The 22,617-nt window shown below is 40.4% G+C and overlaps 1 protein-coding gene across 2 annotated transcripts in view; it reads right to left on the reverse strand.

Moving 5' to 3' along the window:
• Window positions 1-21,750, reverse strand: part of DNMBP (dynamin binding protein) — a 99,606-nt gene extending 77,856 nt beyond the window's left edge. The window contains exon 1 of one of the 2 annotated variants that reach the window (XM_087432429.1): window positions 21,657-21,750. The gene's annotated coding sequence lies outside the window, so the exon portion shown is untranslated. The remainder of the gene's footprint in view (window positions 1-21,656) is intronic. The other variant, XM_087432432.1, reaches the window with a different exon arrangement.
• Window positions 21,751-22,617: the final 867 nt, after the last annotated feature.

Below are 22,617 nucleotides of genomic sequence, written 5' to 3' on the forward strand. Positions count from 1 at the left end.
AAAAATATTCCTTTCTTAACCCTTTAATATCTGTATGATGTATAATGATAATGGAAATTTGTGTTTTCTCTCTTTTTTTCTTAATCTTGCTAGGGGGCATCAATTTTGTTGATCTTTTCAACAAAAGAACCAACTTTTGGCTTTGTTAAATGTCTCTACTGTTGTCTGTTTTCTGTTTCACTTATTTCTTCTTCTATTATCTTTGTTATTTTCCTCCTTCAACTTTAGGTTTAATTTGTTCTTCTTTTTCTCATTCCTGTGAAAACTTAGATAACAGATTTTAAACCCTTCTTCTTTTCTAATATAAGCATCTAAAGCTATGAACTTCCCTCTAAACCCTGCTTTAGCTGCATCCCGCATATTCTGATATAGTGCTTTCACTTTCGTTCAACTAAAAATATTTTCTAGGGCCGGCCCCGTGGCTTAGCGGTTAAGTGCTCGCGTTCCACTGCTGGCGGCCCAGGTTTGCATCCCCGGGGCGCATCGACGCACCGCTTCTCCAGCCGTGCTGAGGCCGTGTCCCACATACAGCAACTAGAAGGATGTGCAACTATGACGTACAACTATCTACTGGGGCTTTGGAGAAAAAGAAAAGGAGGAGGATTGGCAATAGATGTTAGCTCAGAGCCGGTCTCCCTCAGTAAAAAACGAGGAGGATTAGCACAGATGTTAGCTCAGGGCTGATTTTCCTCACAAACAATAAATAAATAAATAAAATAAAAAATAAAAATATTTTCTAGTTTTCCATATGAGTTCTTCTTTTAACCAGTGGTTATTTAGATGTGTGTTATTTATTTTCCAAATATTCCAAATATCCAAAGACCTTTCTGTTATTAATTTCCAGTTTAATTCTGCTGTGGTCCAAAAACATACTCTGTATTATTTTAATCATTTTAATGTATAGAGATGTTTTATGGTCCAGCATAAGTCTATCTTAGTGAGTGCTCTGTGTGCACTGGAAAAGGATGTATATTCTTCAGTGGTTGAGACCAGCATTCTATAAATGTCAGTTAGGTTAAGGTGACTGATGGCATTGTTCAGATCATGTATATCCTTGCTGATTTTTTATCTACTTGCACTATTAATACTGAGAAATGGGTATTAACTCCCTAATTCTTATTGGGATTTTTTAATTTTTCCCTTTAATTCTGTCAGTTTTGCTTCATGTATTTTGAAGCTCTGTTACTAGGTAAATGCACATGTAGAACTCTTCTATCATCTTGATGAACCAACCCTTTTATTATAATAAAATGTCCCTCTTTATCTCTGGCAATACTCTTTACCTTGAAGTCTACTTTCTCTGACATTAACATAGCCATGCCAGGGGACTGGCCTGGTGGCATAGTAGTTAAGTTTGCCCGCTCCACTTCAGTGGCTCAGGGTTTGCAGGTTCGGATCCCAGATGCAGACCCACGCACTGCTTATCAAGCCATGCTGTGGCAGGCGTCCCACATATAAAGTAGAGGAAGATGGCCATGGAAGTTAGCCCTGGCCCAGTCTTCCTCAGGAAAAAGAGGAGGAAAGGTGACAGATGTTAGCTCAGGGCTGGTCTCCCTTACCAAAAAAAAAAAAAAAAGTAAAAACAACAACAACTATATATATATATATATATATATATATAGCCATGCCAGCTTTTTATGCTTACTGTTTACATGGTACATCTTTTTCTATCTACTTTTTTACTTTCAACATATCTACACCTTAATATTTGAAGTACATTTCTTTTGTTCCCCAGCTTTATGGAAATATAATTGACACACAACACTGTGTAAGTTTAAGGTGTACAATGTGATGATTTGATACACATATATATTGTGAAATGATTACCACAATAAGGTTAGCTAACACATCCATCACCTCATATAATTACAACTTTTTTTTTTCTGTGAGAACACTTAAAATCTACTCTCCTAGCAATTTTCAAGTATATAATACAATATTGTTAACTATAGTCACCATGCTGTATATTAGATCCCCAGAACTTATTCATCTTCTAACTGGAAGTTTGTACCCTTTGACCAACATCTCCCCATTTCTCCCACCCCCCAGGCCCTGGTAACCACCATTCTACTCTCTGTTTCTATGAGTTGGTTTTTTTTAGATTCTACATATAAGTGAGATCACAGTGTTTATCTTTTTCTGACATTTCTAAAGTGCATCTCCTTTTTTGTGTGTGTGTGAGGAAGATCTGCCCTGAGCTAACATCTGATGCCAATCCTCCTCTTTTTTTTTTGTGAGGAAGATCAGCCCAGAGCTAACATCCGTTGCCAATCCTCCTCATTTTGCTGAGGAAGATCGGCCCTGGGCTAACATCTGTGCCCATCTTCCTCTACTTTATATGGGATGCCGCCACAGCATGGCTTGACAAGCAGTGTGTCGGTGTGCACCCAGGATCCAAACCTGTGAACCCTGGGCCGCCGAAGCACAGCACACACACTTAACCACTGCGCCACCGGGCCGGCACCAAAGTGCATCTCCTTTAGACAGTTAATTGTTAAGTCTGATCATTTATACTTCTAAATTAAAATATTTAGACCACTTACATTTAACGTAATTATTGATATGGCATTTGTTTTCCATTTGTCTCATTTGTTTGTTCCTTCTTTCCTGCCTTCTTTTGGGCTAATCAAATATTTTTTAGTATTCAATTTCATTTCCTCTATTGGCTTTTTAGCTATACCTCTGGATTTTTCACGTGGCTGTTCCAGGGATTATAATATGCATCATTAACTTATCACAGTCTACTTAGAATTAATATTATACTGCTTTACATACAATGTATGAACTATACAACAGCATAATTCCATTTAGCACCTCATCCTGTCCTTTTTGCTATTGTTGTCATATATACTACTTCTACATAGTTGTGGTAGCTTTAAAGTATCTCCACAAATTTTTTAATACTACTCCCTCCAAAGAGAGCAGCCTAATTCCTCTCCTCTTGAAGCTGGGCTATGCTATTTACTTGTGTCTAACCTACAAAATGTGGTGGTAATGACAGCATATGATTTCCAAGACTAGGTTGTGAGGACACTCACGTAGCCTTATGGAGGGGCCCACATGGTGAAAGACTGAGGCCTCCTGCCAACAGCCATGAGAGGAAGCATCTTGGAAGGAGATCCTGGAGCCCGTCAAGCCTTCAGATAAATGCAGCCCCAGCCAACACCTTGATGGCAACTCATGACAGACTCTGAGCCAAAACCACCCAGCTAAACCACTCCTGAATTCCCAACCCACAGAAACTGTAAGATAATAAATGTTTACTGTTTTAAGCCACTAATTTTGGAGATAATTGTTACACAGCAATAGATAATTAATGCAATATATTATAAACCCCATAATACAATGCCATTCTTATTATAAACAATCAGTTGTTCTTTAAATAAATTAAGAAAAAAGTCTTTCACATTTGCCTATACAATTACCATTTCTAGTGTTCTTCATTCCTTTCTACAGATCTGAGTTTCCTTCTGGTATCATTTCCGGAACTTCAGCCTAAAAACACCCTTTAGTATTTCTTACTGTGTAAGTCTGTTGGCAACAAATTCCCTCAGCTTTAGTTTATCTGAAAATATTTTTATTTCACTCTCATTTCTGAAAGATACTTTTGCTTAGTAGAGTATTTTTGAATTGACAGTTTTATTTTCCTTCTTTCGAACATTAGAGATGTTGTTCCATTGTCTTCTAAGTCAGATGAGAAGTCAGCTATCACTCTTATCTTTGTTCCCTTGTATGTAATATATCGTTTCTGTCTGGCTGCTTTTAAGAATTTTTTCTTTATCTTTGGTTTTCAGCAGATGACTACAATGTGCTTAGGTGTAGTTTTCTTCATATTTACCTGTTTGAGGTTCACTGAGCTTTTTGGATCTGTAGATTGATGTTTTTCACTAAATTTGGGGAAATTTTGGTCATTTCTTCAAATATTATTTCTTCCTCATCTTTCCTCTTCTCTTTACGGGACTCCAATTAGACATATGTTAAACTGCTTGTATTGTCTCACCGTCACTACAGCTTTGTTCTTCCCTATCCCCAATCTTTTTTCTCTGTGCTTCTCAGTTTGGAAAACTTTTATTTATCTGTCTTCTAGTTAATTGGCCTTTTTCTTCTGCAGTGTCCCTCCTGCTTTCTTAAGTCCATCCAGTTAATCTTTATTTCAGCTATTGTGCTTTTCAGTTCTAGAATTTCCATTTGGCTCTTTTTAATAGTTCCATTTCTCTGCTGATGTTCCCCATCTATTCATTCATTATGTCCGTCTCTTGTTTTAAATATCTGAACATCAACTGTTTTAAATTCATCGTGTGCTAAATCCATTATCTGGGTCATCACATGATGTGTTGCATCTTTTTCTCTATAGTATGGGTCACATTTTGGTTGTCAGATTTTAAATTCTTTGTATTTTAGTAATTTTTATTGTATGCTAAACATTGTGGATAATATATTGTAGATGGTCTGGATTATGTTGTCTTCCTTTAATAAGTATTGAATTCTGGTTCGACAAGCAGTTAAATCACTGGAAGATCCTCTTGATCCTGATAGGCTTGGTTTTATACCATGTAGGGTGGGTCTATTTTGGTTTTGTCCTTAGTCTTAGGGTATGGCCTTTACTCTAGGGTGTTCTCATTCCTGAAGTTGTCCCATCTGGGGTCTCAAATGAATTCCTTAAGTGCTTATCAAGGTCTCTGTACTCTGGCTAGACTAGAATTCCAATATTTCTGAGCAGAGTGCACCCTCAGGTGTCTTTGTTCATCTCTCAGCACAGCAGCCACCCTGTGTCAGGCCTCACAGAGTCTTGCCCGGTGCATGCCCAGCCCAGACCTTGGCCAAAGACTTGAGGTAAATCTCCAAGCAGATTCCTGCCCCACACCCATTTGCTGCTCCCTCTCCTCCTTTACACTGTCCTACAAATCTCAGCCCTCTCCGTAGTCCCAAACTCTTATCTCTGCCTCCTCAGTTCAGTGAGATCATTGCTCTCACTGAGCTCCACCTCCCTGGGCTGTAGCTGCGAAGGTGACTTGAGGCAAAGAGCCAGAGTGACTGTGGGTCTCACCTGGTGTTTTCTTTCTCTCAAGGATCACAGCCCTGCAGTGCCTGTCGTTTAATGCCTAGAAACAGTTGCTTCACATATTTTCCCCACTTTTATAATTTTTTACAGTGTGAGTATAAGTCTAATATCAGTTACTCCATCAGAGACAGAAGCTTTTCATAGCATTTTTTATTTGCAAATGTTTCATACTAAACTTCTTGGGTCCACAGATTAGAACATATTTTTTAACTCTCTAAATCCAAGTTTGTTTAGTCATGCACCACATAACAACTTTTCAGTTAATGACGGACCACATATACAATGGTGGTCCCATAAGATTAGTACCATACAGCCTCGGTGTGTAGTGGGTTACACCATCTAGGTTTGTGTAAGTACACTCTATGATGTTTGCACAATGACGAAATTGCCTAATGACACATTTCTCAGAACATACCCCCACTGTTAAGCAACGCATGACTATATATGTGAATGGTGGGTTTTTCTATAATATTAGGAGGGAGCCACTATAGCCTACAGACAGAGCTCCTCCTCCAGTTTTCTAGCACCATGTAGATCCAGGAATCTCCCTGATACTACTGGGTACAGGGAGGGAAGAAGGGTTCTAATGATCCCTAAAATTAAATTTTCCAACAGCCAGGTGGAGGAGAGCTTGGAATTTAGATAAATCAAGAAATATTCAATGTTGTTACACCATAGTGCTATGAATTAAAATTCATACCAGCAACACTGAATTAACATAAGTCAAGAATCAGTGAATCACCATAATTCACAATTTGCAACATCCTTGACATATAGTCACAACTTTTAGTCATTCCTATACCCATGTCCATTCACATCTGTATTCATGCCATGTTCAGCTATTTCTTATGTTTATAATATATACTCTTGTAGATCAAATTGCTATTCAAAAATCTTCGCCTTCTTTTAGTAGAATTTTATATCCATCCCCTTTGCTGTGTAATTGTGCAGAGCTTCCCACTGTGGGCAGAGTATACTTCCCTGGTACATTTTTGTTGGACTTGGCCATGTGACTTGCTTTGACAAATGGAGTGTCAGTGGAGATGACACGAGCAGAAACTTTTAACCATGTTTTACAGGTTGGCCTGCCCCCTTGTGCCCCTATAACCTACCATGAGAAGAGCACGCCATGGGAAGTTGCTGCCCCTTCAGCCTGGGCCTCAGAATGAAGACAAGGGAAAACAGACTTGAACCTGAATGGAAGCCTATAGAGTTGTGCCTGGCCCAGCCTAGATGAGCCAAACTGCAGCCTTCAGACCTATCAGAATGAAAGTAAATGGCCGTTGTGATAAGCCGTTGAAATTTTGGATTTGTTGCACAGCCAAAAACAAAAATAAAAGGACAATATGACGTTAGATGTTTTGACTAGAGCAGCTGAGCACCTCACTCTCCCACCAAATGCACAAAACTTATCTAGGTAAACTCCTATTATCTTTTAAGATCCAACTCAAATGATACCTCCTCTATGAAGCCTATAGGATTAGTCCTTATCTTCTACATGCTCTACAGGGCAGGGATTCTTTTCGTCTATTTTATTCACTGATGTGTATCAAGTACCTAGAGCACAGCCTGGTACATAGCAGGCCCTACATAAATATTTGCAGAATGAATGATTTAACACACTGAACTACTTTAAGTTAAGTATCAAAATATATATTCACATTCCCAATGATCACGCTTCTCTTTCCCATAGAGCTGTTTGGGGTCTCACAGGCCTCACTTCCAAGTCAGGAAGGTTGGGCTTTCATTTTGAGGCACTTGGAAGCACATGAAATGGTTGAATAGGCAAGTATAATGGTCAGAATTAGAACTGGTTACAAGTGACTGAGCACCCTAAATAAAGGGGGAGAAAAAGTGTGTGTGTGTGTGTGTGTGTGTGTGTATACACAAATAATTTTTTTTTTCCAGATGAAGACAATGGTAGTCTAAGGAAAATCGTTTTGGTTGTTTCTCTTCATATCATTTTTTAAAAACAGGTTTATTGAGTTATAATTCACATACTATACAATTCATGCATTTAAAGTGTACAATTCAATGGGTTTTGGTACATTCACAGAGTTGTGCAACCTTCATCACTACCAATTTTAGAACATTTTCATCATCTTAAAAAGAAACTCCATACCTATTAGCATTCACTTCCCATTTCCCCAGTCAGTCTCCCCACCCACCCCACCCCACCCCACCTCTAGCCCTAGGTAACCACTAATCTACTTTCTGTCTCTATAGATTTGCCTTTTCTGGACATTTCATATAAATAGAAACATACAATATGTGGTCTTTTGTGACCAGCTTCTTTCACTTAGCATAACGTTTTAAGGTCTTCATATCATTTTCAAATATAAATATGATCAGCTTAAATCATATGTAATAATTAAGAGCACAGACTACAAAGCCAGACTGTCCAGATTTACATCCTAGTTCCATCCCTTATTAGAGTCAGACAATTTGAGGCAAGTTACTTAACTTCTCTGTGCCTTAATTTCCTCATCTGCAAAATGGGTTTAATAATAGAACTTGCCTTCTAGGGTTATAGCAAAATTTAAATGAGTAAATATATGCAAAGCACTTAGAATAACACCATACATATAGTAAACACTACACAGGTGTTAGCTATTATTATTATCTGCATTAAAGAGAGGGATATTGTGGATAGATATTCTCAAAATCTTTTTCATAGCTTTGGAAAGTGCTTCAGTATTTTACAGGTTTGAAAATGAGTGTCTCAGAAAGGAGAAATGGGAAACGACTGCTAATAAGTATGGGTTTCTTTTTAGGGCAATGCAAATGTTCTGGAATTAGATAGTGGTGATGGTTGCATAACTTTGTGAATATGCTAAAAAAAACCCACGCAATTGTACACTTTAAAAGGGTACAATTTTATGCTATGTGAATTGTATCTCAATTTTTAAACATGAGTGTCTCTATTTCAAAGATTGCTATACTTCAAGCAAAATAGTAAAGACATACATGAATATTCTGCCTTGAAAAAACAGCTTCCCTATTCTGTCTCTCCTCCCCCAAAGTTTTTCTTGCACTTTGTTTTAAAAATGTTCTGTACTTGTGTTTTATACCTGCTCTGAGCTGCAAATGGAGGGTCGGTAACACAAGGTTTGATTACTTGGACTTTCACTGGGCAGGGCTACATAAAAGAGCAAATTTAAAAAGAGAAATCATAATTGCTACTAAATTTTATTAAGTAATAACTATATTCATAACAATTAAGAGCTCCGACTCTGAAGTCGGAGAGAATTAGGTTCAATTTCTGGTTCTGCCATTTGTCAAGCTATGTGACTTGGGGCAAGTTATTTAAACCCCTCTGTACCTTAGTTTCCTCATCTGTAAACTGAAGATAATAACAGTCATTTACTTCATAGGGTGTTATGAGGATTAAGTTTGATCATGTAGGCAAAACATTTAATACACTTCCTGGCAAACAGTAAGCACTCATATATTTTGTAAATGTCAGCTATGAGAATGGTGATGATGATAATGAAGGAGGAGGAGGAGGAGGAGGACGGTCATCATCACCCAGACTGATTATAACATAAATACAGATGAGGCAGCAACTTCTAGGCAGGGCTAACTGCTCAAAACTGCTACTGTCTTCTTGAGAGGAAGCGGGAGTAATACAACTCTTTGTGGTTACTGGTCACAAGGACAAAGGAACTGACAGCCCCCTCTACTCTAAGCTCTAAATGAGCTGGGTATTCATAAGAGACCCACAAGGATTTGGCAGCAGTTTACAAACGAGATTCCTGCATACAGGTCCAAGAAAACCTTTGCCAGATGCCTTCCAAGGATAGAAAAGGGATATGAAATTAATTTATTTCCTCTTCTAAAAAAATTATCCTGTACTTCTAGGAAAACCATTGGTACTACTGTTAAATCCTTCAAATGTATCAACCTCCTAAAAATTGTTCTTTGGGGCTTGAAATTGACGAATGTGAGACTGCCGCTGTTAGACTGTCATCACGTTTTCTTTGGGACTACTGCAATAGCTTCCTAAATGGTTACCCACCAGTCTCACCTCCCTCTGTTCTATTTTCCATAGTGTAACTGGGATTATCTTTTTAAATACAAAATCTCATAATTCTTTACTGCTTGAAGTTCCACAAGGGCTTCCCATCCATCACGTGTAGGGAAGTATCTAAAACTCCTTTGCAAATCATACAAAGCTCATCATGACCTGGTCCCGCCCACAAGTTCAGCCTCACCCTAAGCTCTAGCCATACACCCTAAACTCTAGCCTCACCAAAATACCAGCAGTTCTCTGCAAGGCACTACAGCTTGATAATACAATATACAATTACATCTACAGACTGCTTTTCAAACACATTATCTCATGTGTGTGTTCCTGCTACCTGTGATCAGGTGTGAATATGAAATGCTTATTTTTATTGTTAACTGATCACCGTAAGGAAGAACAATCATTAAACTAGCAAATCACCTCTGATTAACACTTTTATTGTGAATAATAACACTACTTTAATTTTTAAGCATTTGGAGTCACCACAATAGAATATTGGCCAACCTGACTCTCACTAATGGAATATAAGAATGAATATACTGGTAAAATTCAACATGAACATTTTCATTAGTTTACTGTTATCAATGCCTTTAATTAAACCAAATCTTTTCCTTAAAATAACCAATTAGCCTCACAATAAAAGTCTAAGTAGGGTTATAAAAAAATTACTAAATGTCTTTCTCATTCTACGTTAGATTTTTAGCCTTGGTTTATTAACCATTCAGCTTTAAAACTAAATGAAAATACTGAGATTGAGATACTTTATTCTTACAACCTTCAAATCACTAGTAAATCCAAACATAGCTTCACATTTTAACAATTTTCATTCTTTTTACTTTAATATTGACACACTACCCTGCAGAACTATCACAGCTGACTAGCAGGTCAAGGCAGCAAAACTAAAAATAAACAAAACAAAATTGGACTTCTTCATGTCTACAGTCCAGATATTATAATTACTAAACAACATTTAGACAGTGGCAGCAAAAAGAATAAGTAATGAAAATTATGGATTTGAAAAACTTATGTATGTATTAGTATTATGCTCCACAGTCCAGCTAGCTGCTCAAGAATACAGGACCCCAAAAGGCACTAACAAAAGTCTGGTTTTAAGGTAAACTCATTCTCCTCTTACCTGACCCTCCAGGGATTCTCTTTCCTGATAAGCAGATCTAACTGTAAGACAATAATATCCCAAGGAGGTTCTGGCACTGAGCCCCAGAAATCCTTAAAGCAACAAACACTGTCTAAAAGAAGAAAACCAGACTACTCAATCGCTTCTCAGTTCTCTCCACTAACTGTAGGGAACATGAAAATGCCTTGCCAAATAGAAGTTATAAAATTCCCTCTAAGGCAAAATATTTTTAAATAGAGATGGTCTGCTGTTGATAATGTCATTCCCTGTCACCTGGGACATTCTGAAAGACTCCTCAGAAATGACCTCAGGGCCAGATCAACTATATGTGGACCAGTGAATCCTTTCTATTTATGGAAGCTGAATAACTTGGAACCTCCTGTAGTGACTGACAGATTTAACTCACAATAGGTCAATAAAGTTGCGTCAAAAGCCATTTAAAAAATCCAGAATGTGGGAAACTACAGGACAAAAGGCCAGTTTCTTCAACAAAATAAACTGTAACCAAAAATTAAAATGAAAAAGGAAGGAAGGGGAACTTATCAATTAAAAGCCACTTAAGAAACACATTAACTAAATGCAATGTGCACCTGTTTCTTGGATCCTGATTCAAAAAAATCAGTTGTTTAAAAAATTGAGATAAATGGGGAAATTTTGAACATTGATTAGCTATTAAGGAATTACTGCTACTTTTTTTAGGTGATAATAATGGTATTGTTGTCATATGTAAATTAAAGGGAATTCTTTTTTTCTTTTTTTTTCCTTTTTATTTATTTATTTTGGGGGGAGAAAGATCAGCCCTGAGCTAACATCTGCCAATCCTCCTCTTTTTGCTGAGGAAGACCGGCCCTGGGCTAACATCTGTGCCCATCTTCCTCCACTTTATATGGGACGCCGCCACAGCATGGCTTGACAAGAAGTGCGTCGGTGCGCACCCGGGATCTGAACTGGTGAACCTGGGGCCACCGTGCACTTAACCGCTTGCGCCACTGGGCCAGCCCCTTTCTTTCTTTTTTTAAGTCATCAGAACCAAAGAGTTTACAAGAGGTAAAGGCAGGTGGAATATAGAAATCAACTCAGCTTTACAGATCTTAAATTGAGTGTTGGATACATGGAGGTTTGCTGTATTATTCTTTATTCATTTTTGCATATCTTAAACACTTCATCAGGAGAAAGGTTGAAAAGCCAAAGAATGCTACCTGGATGCACAGTTTCAGAGCCCTTCCCTTTTTGAAGTGCCTCCCGTCTCTGACTGTCTGCAGCAGTCAATGCAGGATCTGGAGAGGACTCTGAGCAGTTCCAGCTCCAGGCAAATCCTCCCCTCCTCTCCACACTCAGAGAGTGCTGGGGAGCACTGTGGCATATGCGAAAAAGGACAATCCTCCATAACCTAAGTCACTCCTTATTTTCAGTCGCCTGCTTACCTGAGGCCTACTACAGCACACTGGTTAAGAGCATGAGCTTTGGAGATACACAGATGTGAGTTTGAACTCTAGTTCTATCACTTAACAGCAGTATAACTTTAGGGCAGGTTTCTTAACCAATTTGTACCTTAGTTTCTCCTCAGATAAAATGAGGATTACAACAGCACCTTCCTTATAAAATCGTTCTGAAGATTAAATGAGAGTACATTTAGTATGGTGACTGGCTAAAATATTAGCTGCCATTATTATATTATTGTTGTTTTTTTATATTCCTTCCCTTTTATTTGAATTCAGAGCATTCATGAAACCCAGTAAAATGGAAAGAAGAAATATTCAGAATTATAATTAATACTATACTTATGCTATCATTATTGTTGTGTGAAAGAAAAGAGACATGTCTGATTAGAGCAGAAAGTGGGGACATGGAAGTAAATTAGTATACAGGTAGATCTGGATCAGACTTGAGGGCCAGGCAGCAGCGTTTAAGATCTGCTGCGGGGGGGCCGGCCCCGTGGCTTAGCGGTTAAGTGTGCGCGCTCCGCTACTAGCGGCCTGGGGTTCAGATCCCAGGCACGCACCGACGCACAGCTTCTCTGGCCATGCTGAGGCCGCATCCCACATGCAGCAACTAGAAGGATGTGCAACTATGACATACAACTATCTACTGGGGCTTTGGGGAACAAAAAGGAGGAGGATTGACAACAGATGTTAGCTCAGAGCCGGTCTTCCTCAGCAAAAAGAGGAGATTAGCACAGATGTTAGCTCAGGGCTGATCTTCCTGGAAAAAAAAAAAAAGATCTGTTGGGGGAAGCGGTGGGTCATGACAAGTGCTGAGCAGTAGAGTAATAAACGAAAGCAGTATTTCAGGACAAGTCAGACAATGGTGTACACAGGACAGACTGGATCTGTGGCCTTGGTCTCCAGGACAGCATGACAGTGTATTTGTGGCAACTTTTGTTTTTTGAGCACCCTATATCATGCTATTAATATGATATGAGGCCTTGCTTTATAATCAAGTGATCAGGTATACATGGCATGGCTGTTCCTCATAACAATTCTGAATCAGATCCAGAAATGAGAGAAAAGCCAAAAGGTTTCCGCATTTCTGGGAATGAGAGGAAAGAATAAACTAGAAAGGGGGAGGACATGGGCGTGAGGCTGTGGAGTTCAGCACAACTCGGCACATCCATTGCAACTTTTCCTGCTGATGGGGCAGATCATTTATCCTAAGAGAATCACCTCATGAAAACAATGCAGAGCGTGTGCTGGGCCCAGAACCCATGGCTGGAACGTCAGCACTGCTTATTCTGTCCGGGGCCCTTCTCCCACCACGTGCTTGTCAGCAACACAGACACTCACATCCACTTTCAGAAACCATAGACTCCACGGGAGCAGCTAAACCAGATGTGGAGAAATTAGCTCTGTGGCTGGGTTGACAGTTACACTTACAATGTCAAGGAGGAACTGGGGATTCTACCAGTTTATTGAACCCATGCATTAAAGGAGGCTAAGAGAACTTTCTTTCCTCACCCCTCCTTTAGACTTCCCTTCTCTGTATCACAGATCTGCCTCTTTACGGATTGATTCATTTTATGGATTCCATTTGGTGAGGGCACACTATGCTCCAGGCACGCTCGAGGTGCTTGGGATTTATCAGTGAACAAAACAAAGATTCCTGCCCTCAAAGAACCTTCTCCTTGAGGGACGGGGAAGGCAGACAACAGCATTTTAGGAAGTGACAGGTGTTACAGCAAAATGAAAAATATAGAGCAGGGTGAAGGGAAGAGGAGTGAGGAAGAGAGGGCAGTTGGATATTAAATCTAGCAGCAGACAGGAATGTTAACTTACGAATTCTGTTACTTCCTGCTATTTATTACCACGCTCCCTCAGCACTCATCACACCAACAAAGGGGATTAGGGAAACAAGGCAACTGTGTTGGGTTTATTTCAGAGTCAAAAGAAAATAAATTATAACTATATTCTCCGTACTTTTCATTTTCTGAAAGATGAAAGCAAATGTTGTCTAAAGAAGGAAGGTGCTAAATGAACTGAAGCAATGTGACATCAAATAGACTTCTCCTCCCCCAAGCTAGTCTTTGGTCTGTTGGCATTTGGACTATGACTGCTCCATATTCTGATAATGAGGCCAGGCTGTCTGTGTACAGTGTATTCTCTCAGACATAGCCAATTCGGAATTTCCAAGTAATCAGCAAGCTTTTACCCCACTGCTATAAGCTAATCTTAATAAAGCTTTTTTTCAGAAGATCAAACAATGCAAGACAAACAAGAGTTGATGGTCTAACTCTGAAAAAGGAGGGGTGATACCAAATCATATAGCTCAATTTTAAGTGCATTCTCCTGCTCCACAAACATGCCCCCTTTACCCCCCAAAAAACCATCACAGGAAGAGAAATAACCAACACTTTAACAGGAGTGTTAATGTTTAGTTGTTGCTAAAAGGCAGGATTAAAAATTTGCTTTTCTATATTTTGCAAATTTTCGACAATGAAGAGGTAACATTTTCACAATTAGGAAAAAATAGCTAATTAAAAAAAAATCAACCACATACCAAAAGAGATGGCCATGAGAATCAACTGCCCAAAACTCTAGCAGTTCCAGTTAATGAGAAGCTACTTGCCGAACTGTCTCAATATTTCATGAGAGATACTCAGGTAAGATTTATACCCAGAGTAGGGACTGATCCACAGAGTAAGGAAACTATAATTTTACATATCTTATAGTTACAGTCATGCTGATGATTATAGTTATGATGCTGAATATGGCTCTTTCTCTCATTCTGCACACCAGCTATTTAAATTCTGACTCTTAACAGCAGGAGGAAAAAGCTGACCTAATGGTGAAATAAGCTTATATTGGAATCATGAGATGTGTACCATAAATATATATATGTAGGGTTCAGAAACATTGAAGACTCATTAATCTTCTTTTGCTTGAAACTTAACCTTAGCATAGGTTTAGGATTTTGGTGTGAAGCCTGCCTGATGTCATCTTATTTCCTTAGAGATAAATCCTGAAAAAGTATTTGATAAGGCTTAAACCCATTTATGATGAAAACACTCAGGAAACTAGGAAAAGAGGAGAACATCCTAACTTGACAAAGGTCCATCTAAAACCTAAAACAGCGGGCTGGCCCAGTGGCGCAAGCAGTTAAGTGTGCACACTCCACTGCTGCAGCCCAGGGTTCGCAGGTTCGGATCCCAGGTGCGCACTGATGCACTGCTTGGCAAGCCATGCTGTGGCGGCGTCCCATATAAAGTGGAGGAAGATGGGCATGGATGTTAGCCCAGGGCCAGTCTTCCTCAGCAAAAAAAAAAGAGGAGGATTGGCAGATGTTAGCACAGGGCTGATCTCTTCACCAAAAAAAAAAAAAAAAACTAAAACAAACATTATATAAAATGGGGAAACTTTAGACTCATTCTCTTTATGATTGAGAACAAGACAAAGATTCCTACAAGCATAACAACTGGATTGATATAGTCCTGGAAGTTCTGGCCATTGCTGTAAAGAAAGAAAAAAGAAACAAGAAGTATAAGGATGGGAAAGGAGTAACGAAACCACCACTACTTTCAAAGCTTATGATTAACTGGGAAATAAACAACTACAATAGCAATCAGTAGACTATTTGAATAAGACAGTAAAGGAAGGCTGTCAAATACAAGATCAGCTTATCATTTCTCTTAAACTACCAATAACCAATTACAAAATAATAATAAAAAAAGAGACATGATTCACAATAGCAACAAAATTATGAAGTATTTAGAAATTAATTTAACTAAGAATACCCTCCTAGACCTTTATGGAGAAAACTTTTAAGTTCTAATAAAGGACTTAAAAATGAGCTGAAGTATTTAGGGATAAAAGGGCACGATGTCTGCAACTAACTCAAGTGGGTAGGAAAAAATATGCAATAGAAACGTAGAGAGGGAGTAATAAAGCAAATATGACAAAATGCTAACATCTGGCGAATCTGGGTGAGGGATATACAGGAGCTCTTTGTACAAATCTTAGAACTCTCCTGTTAGTTTTAAATTATTTCCAAATAAAACAAAAATTCTAAAATAAAAATGAGCTGAGTAAATGGAGAGACACATTACACACTCTTGGATAAAATGAGTTGATATCAAAAGATTTCAAGCTTCTCCCAAATAATTTATAAATTCAATGAAATCCCAGTAAAAATTCCTCAAAAAATATAATTTTTGAGGAACTTGATAAACTTACCCCAAATTTTATAGGGAAAAATAATGGTCCAGGAGTAGCTAAGCAAACTTAAAAATGAGGACTAGAGGGCCAGCCCCGTGGCTTAGCGGTTAAGTGCGTGCGCTCCACTGCTGGTGGCCCGGGTTGGGATCCCGGGCGCGCACTGACGCACCGCTTCTCCGGCCATGCTGAGGCCGTGTCCCACATAACAGCAACTAGAAGGATATGCAGCTATGACATACAACTATCTACCGGGGCTTTGGGGGGAACAAAATAAATAAATAAAATCTTTAAAAAAAAAAATGAAGACTAGAGATGGGGCACTTGCTGTAACAATCATTAGGATATATTACAAAATCACTGTAATAAAAACAGAGCAATAAAAAATGAAGCAAGAACTGACAGACTAATGGGACAGGACAGAGGCTTAGAGACAGACCAGTGTATCCATGGAAACCATATAGAAGAAAGAGGGTGCCCACAATGCAATGGAGGAAAGCATGGGTTTTGTTGGAGATGTCATTGGAAAAAATGGCTCATTAAATGGAAAATAACAGGGCTGGATCCCTATCTAACACCACATGCAATGTGGGCTCTAGACAAATTAAAGAAATAGCTGTGACCCAGGCATTGGGAGCAGCTTCTTAAACAAAACTCCAAAAGCAGAAAATATAAGTCAAAGAATTTATTTATTTGATTATATTGAAATTAAGAATTTTTCTTGATCAAAGGACAACAAAAACAAAATTAACAGATGACCCAATGAGAAGATATCTGCAAAGTCTAAATGTGAAAAATGAGTAAATATCTATATTATGTAATTACTTCTATAAATCAACAGCAACAATACAGATAGCAACTCTAATCGAAAATGGGCAGAGATATGAATAAGTAATTTACAGAAGAAGCTATAAGTATAAAAGATGCTCAAAATTCATTCATAATCAAAGAAATACAAATTAAAATGATAAGATATCACTACACCTATGAGATTAGAAAAGGTGGAGAGCTGGATAAAGCCGAGTGTTGACAGCACATGAGGATATAGGAACCCTTGAACACTTCTGGCAGGAGAGAGCTGGTGCAGCCATTGTGGAGAGGAATCCAGCACTATTTAATCAAATTCAGTACATGCAAGCCTATATTCCAACAATTCTCTTCTAAGTATATATCCCACAAATATATTATACAGCTTTATAAGGGGATGCTCATTACAGCAAAATTTTTGGGGTTAGGGAGTAGGCACAACCTGAGTATCTATCACATGCAGAGCAGATAAGTAAAACTGTGGTTCACACACACAGCATGGAGTACAACACAGCATTCAGAAATAAAGAATTAGATGTACACATGGAAACATGGGTGGATCTTAAAAATAGTACTTAGACAAAAAGAAGCAAAATGAGATATCGCATTATAAATTAAAATACATGCATATAAAACAAACATTCCTACTTTGCAAGATCCTATACAGACAAAAAGAAACACATAAATACATTAGAATGGGTATCTATGAGGCATAAGGTAAATGGGAAGAGGATAAGGGCATTAAAAAAAAAAAAAGAAATCTTTTGGATTCCTTGCATGTTAAGAAAGAATTCAAATGGCCTACGATAAACATAAAATTAGAATTGTTTCCTTCCCCAAAGTTTCCAACTTTCCTAACAACAAAAACTACTTTGGTTGCCAGCTCTGTTGATGAGTAACAGCTTTTCATCCTTTTTCAAACAGGAAGGGAAAATTCAGGGATCAGCAGAGTACTAAAGGGATCAGCAGAGAATATTCATGAAACAGTGTTTCTGTTCTCATGACCTGACAACCTGACTGAAAAGACCTGATTACCTCTTGATTTGGAGTGATTCAGCTAACGGTGGGTCAGCGACAAATTTTCAGGTCATTTGAAGCTATCTACTTTTAGAACCTCTTGGTGTGCAATCCTCTGGCCTCCCCATTGAAATATTCCACACTACTTAGAATCTTAAAATTCTAGAGCTAGAGGGGACCTGGTTATTCTACAGATGAGGAGACAAAGGCCTAGAGAAGGGTTATGGCTTAGAGTCACACAACTAGAATGAAAGGGAAGGCCTCGCTGACTCTGCCCTTGTCCCCCTCTGTCTCGCCCAGCAGCCAGAGTGATCTGTTAAAACATCAGTCATCATGAGCTTCTCTGTTCAAAATCCTCTCATGGCATCTTCCCCCTCACTCAGAGTAAAGGTCAAAATCCTTACAAAGGCTTACTCTGATGTGCCCTCCCACTCCCACCGCCTCTCATCTGCTGCCACTTTCCCCTTGGCCACACTGGCACGGCCTGGCCACCATGACCTGCCATCCCTCACACATGCCAAACATGCTCCTGCATCAGGGCCTGGAACTTACTCATCCCTTGGCCCCCTGTTCACTCCCTCAATTCCTTCAAGTCTTAGATCACAAGCGATCTTGGTAGAGGCCTTCTCTGACACTCCGTGTAAAGTAAACCCCCCCTACACACACGTACTCTTTCCCATGGACACCTCATTAAAGTTCTCCACAGCACTGAGGATCACGTGACCATCTATCCTATCCGTTCACATACTCATTTACTGTCTGCCTCCACCCCCCTAGAATGTCTACTGCAGGAGGGCAGGGCTTTGTCTGTTTTGCTCACAGATGTATCCTCAGCACCCAGAACAGTGCCCAGCACATACGGGTGCTCAATGAATACTCTGTGAATGAATGAACAAGTCAGGACCAAAACTCATGTCTTTAGACTTCAGACTCCTAGCACAGGCCCTATCTGCTCCACTGTGCTGCCTCACTTCTTGGTGGTCACATCCTTGAGGTTAGAAAACCCTCCAAATCTAAAAATGAAATAATACACTTTAGCTGCTCTATGTCTATTTTACCTCCTATGGCTGACTTATAACGTCGAGGATAAAGTACCCAACCAAAAGTTAACACCTTGGTTTGTTTAACGGCTCTTTCATTACTGTGATCTGATTTTATGGCTGCCACTTTAGACCTTTCTGCCTTTCCAGGAGAAAGACTATCTCATAATTAACTCCTGACCAACAATACTAAGTTATCCAATCATGAAAATTAGTTTATTCAGATGTTTTCTTAAGCTGAGCATAATAAGAAACTAATATTAATTAAATTGATGTTTGAAACTTTTCATAAGTATTCTGAATGAATTTTAAGGATGCGTTAGCTGAAGACCAAGCACATGAGAATTTCAGAGAAGATAATCTTGCAATAATGCTATGTTGCAGGTAATACATTAACTGACTTCAGAAACAAAATAATAAGCCTGGAAAATAACTGAAGGCTTATATCTGGCAACAGGTATGCAAGCCACTACTTGCATTCTATTTTAGTTGTTTTTATCATTTTTTTAAAAATTCCCCAAATTTAAAAAGTATCTGCAATTTGAAAAATCACTGAAGTACCTGAAATCTGAAAAATCACCTTTTGCTTATTTTAGCCCAACACTGATAAAGTGACTGGGAGGGTTGAGAATAATAATGCATGTGAAGATTCACTATGCCTCCTGCAGAAAGGGTTTCCTTCTGAGGCAGAGATAAAAGAGTTTACTGGCTCTGGAGCTTCCTAGACTGCAGTCTCCAAGCATAGCGAAGATAAAAATCTAAGCACAGTCCACTTAACCCTTTTTCAGAACCAGAGCCTCATGGAGTCTAGCACTACGTTCTAAAAATGAATACCCACCCTTAGTTTTTAAGAGATCTTAAATGGTGACTCAAGAATTATGATTTATCATATTCTTTTTTTCTCCCAAAGCCCCAGTATATAGTTGTATATTCCAGTTGTAAGTCCTTCTAGATCTTCTATGTGAGCCACTGCCACAGCATGGCTACTGACAGAGGAGTGGTGTAGTTCCACACCTGGGAACCAAACTCAGGCTACCAAAGCGGAACGCACCGAACTTTACCCGCTAGGCCATCAGGGCTGGCTCTATCATATTCTTTAAGAGGAGAAAAAGTAGTGTAAGTTCAATCAATGCTTGAAGGAGGCTCTGAATTACAATGTAGATGAAAGAGGAATGTGAAAGAGTCTGCAAGTGAGAGGGGCGCTCAGGAGAAAGGAGCTAGAAAAGAAACAAGAGACGAGAAAGGTTCTGCCCCGTGGCTGCATGACAAAATAAGTAACTCATACATAATCGGACAGATTGTCTATAAAGATTATTATATCTCAGCCGAAAATACACACAATATGAACACTGTATAAAAGACATCTTATCACATTTTCTGACGCAGAATGTTCTTGGTTTATTGCAAAAGTTATCTGTGCACTGCACAGACCCCATCCCCAGGTCAGATTTTAGCTATTCTCCACCATACACTAAGCACTCCATTCCAGTCTCTGAATTTAAGTGAATTTGACACTGACGTATCTGTGATTTGAAAAACCACTTTTCACTTATGTTAGCCCAACACTGACAAAGTGACTAAGAGGTTGAGAATAATAATGAATTTGAAGATTCGCTATGCATCATGCAGAATTTTAAACTTGTTTTCTTAAAACTTTTTGTTGTCACAGTGAGTGACATATGTTTCAAACTAACATGTAAAATCAGAGAACTTTAGAGATGGAAGAAAGCCTGAGAGATCTCTTAATTTAATAATTTAAAGAAAAGTGGGTGCTGAAGGATAAACTAACTTGCTCATCACCTGGAATGTATTTATGTTGTGAGAATAATAAATGCAGCACTAACTGTGGGAAACCATGCCGGTATGCTGCCAGGTCCTGCAGTCTTGCAAAATACAACTACAGATTAATCAGCCCTGCTCTCCTCCTGTAACACAGCTATGCAAACAAGCAGAGCTAAACTATGCTCAACCCTAAATATTAGTGCTACCAATGGGTTGCCACATACCACAGCAACACTAATTATGAAAAGAAAGTGTTTCAACACAAGATGCTCATATAACTGTAAAAATAGACCTAAAATATTACAAAATAATGTTCAGTGCCCTTCATTATGGTATAAACGAGACAAACCATAAAGGATAATGAGATTGTATTTAAAGCGGATTTTTTTTCTTTTTTTTTTCATTTAAAATTTAACTCTATAGCCCAAGCATTCTCCACAGCGCCTAATTTGCAGCAGACCTGGCCTGTTTGCAACTCCCAATGTTCCTTTATTCAACTGACAGCATCGTCACCCTTTTCAAGGTTAGGTGCTTTGAGAAACTGATGCCTGGTGCACATCAGTACCTGCGGCAGGAATGCAGGTATCCGTGGGTACCTGCAAAGCTCCAAAATAACCAAGCTTGCATCTCCAGCCAAACAGGTCTTACTCTTGCTTCGAAAGCCATCCCTCCTTGCCTCCCTGACACAGAATCACGGACTCCTATACCACGGACTGGATGTGACTTTGAGCAACCAGAAGAATTTCTTCATCAGTAAAGTAAGAGGGCTTGGTTAATGCTGAATTCTTTTCCAGCTCTCAAATTCTGCCTCATTGCCGGAGTGGCAGGGCGGTGCAGTGAGAGAACCCTGGGCTTGACACCGTTCAGAAAGCCCACGTCCGCATCCCTCTGACCGCGGGCCACCCAGCCTCTCCGACTCCCCGGGACCTCACAGGGCCCAACGTGAGCGTGGACCGCAGGACTCCGAGGAGGGCCCGGCGCACGCCGCCCTTCGGGGGCTCCCGGCCGGGCAGCGGCCGCCGCGGGGAAGGGGCGGCGCAGGCCCGTCCGCGCGGCGCGTCCCTCCGGGCGCAGGTCCCCTCCGCCCTCCGCCCCGGGACGGCGACCCGGGCTCCCCGCCCCGCCCCGCCCGGCCCCTGACCTGCTCTCCGCCGCCCGGCGGTCCCTCGGCGTGGCGGGCAGCTGCGGCCGCCCGTCCCGGGCCCGCTGTCACCTCCGCCCCTGGAAGCGGCGGGCGGGTCAATCCGGCGTGACTCAGCGCGGCCGCCCCGCCTCCCGCCTCCCGCCCAGGCTTCCGCCTCGCGCAGCCCGTGCGGCCCGGGGGCGCCACGCTCGGTGCCGCGCGCCCACCTCCCGGGGCCGGCCCCCCGCTCGCGCCCCCTGGCGGCGCGCCCGGCCCCGCCCGCCCCGCGACGTCAAAGCGGGCGGCGCTCCGAGGACCTCTGCCCGGGAAACTGAGGCACCGGGTACCGCACCGCGCCCGCCCCCGCCACTGCAGCGCGGGCGTCCGCTGCTCGCGGGGCGTTGGGTCCTGTGTGCAGCGCCGGCTCCCAGCAAGTTCTTTCCCTCCCTTGCTGCGCCCTCGCCCTCCGCACCGCCCTCCAACCTAGAAAAAAGTGAAAATTCCATTTAGAGAAGGCCAATTCAATTCCTGTCGGTGGTGCCGTCCTCTTTGCTGCCCTGAGGCAGTTTCCTTTATCAAGTCACACAAAACTTAGCGTTCGCTTCTGTCTGTCCCATTTATTTCTTGAGGACTGTCCCTCAGGACATCTTTGAGAATTTAAAAGCAAGGAATAACAGAATGCAAGAACTGGGAAGGGCTGAGAGAACGCTTTTAACTCGTTCCTGAATCCTCGCAGGATTCCCTTTGTGTATTCATGGCCGCAAAGTCACACTGTTGGGTATGTTGCTCGAATTTCTGTGCCTTAAGTTTCTGGGCTCTACCGACGAGATTCTGAAGAATGCAAGTCCATCACTTTGTATGCATAACCGAGATAAACCTCTGTTTCAAAATTTTCATCAGGGCATCATTTCTTCTTTGCTTTTGTGTTTGTGTGTGGTAAAACACAAGTAACATAAAATTTTACATTTTAACCATTTTC

This window comes from Ceratotherium simum, chromosome 6 (genome assembly GCF_057802395.1).
Source record: "Ceratotherium simum simum isolate JZ-2026a chromosome 6, ASM5780239v1, whole genome shotgun sequence".
Lineage (NCBI taxonomy): Eukaryota > Metazoa > Chordata > Mammalia > Perissodactyla > Rhinocerotidae > Ceratotherium > Ceratotherium simum.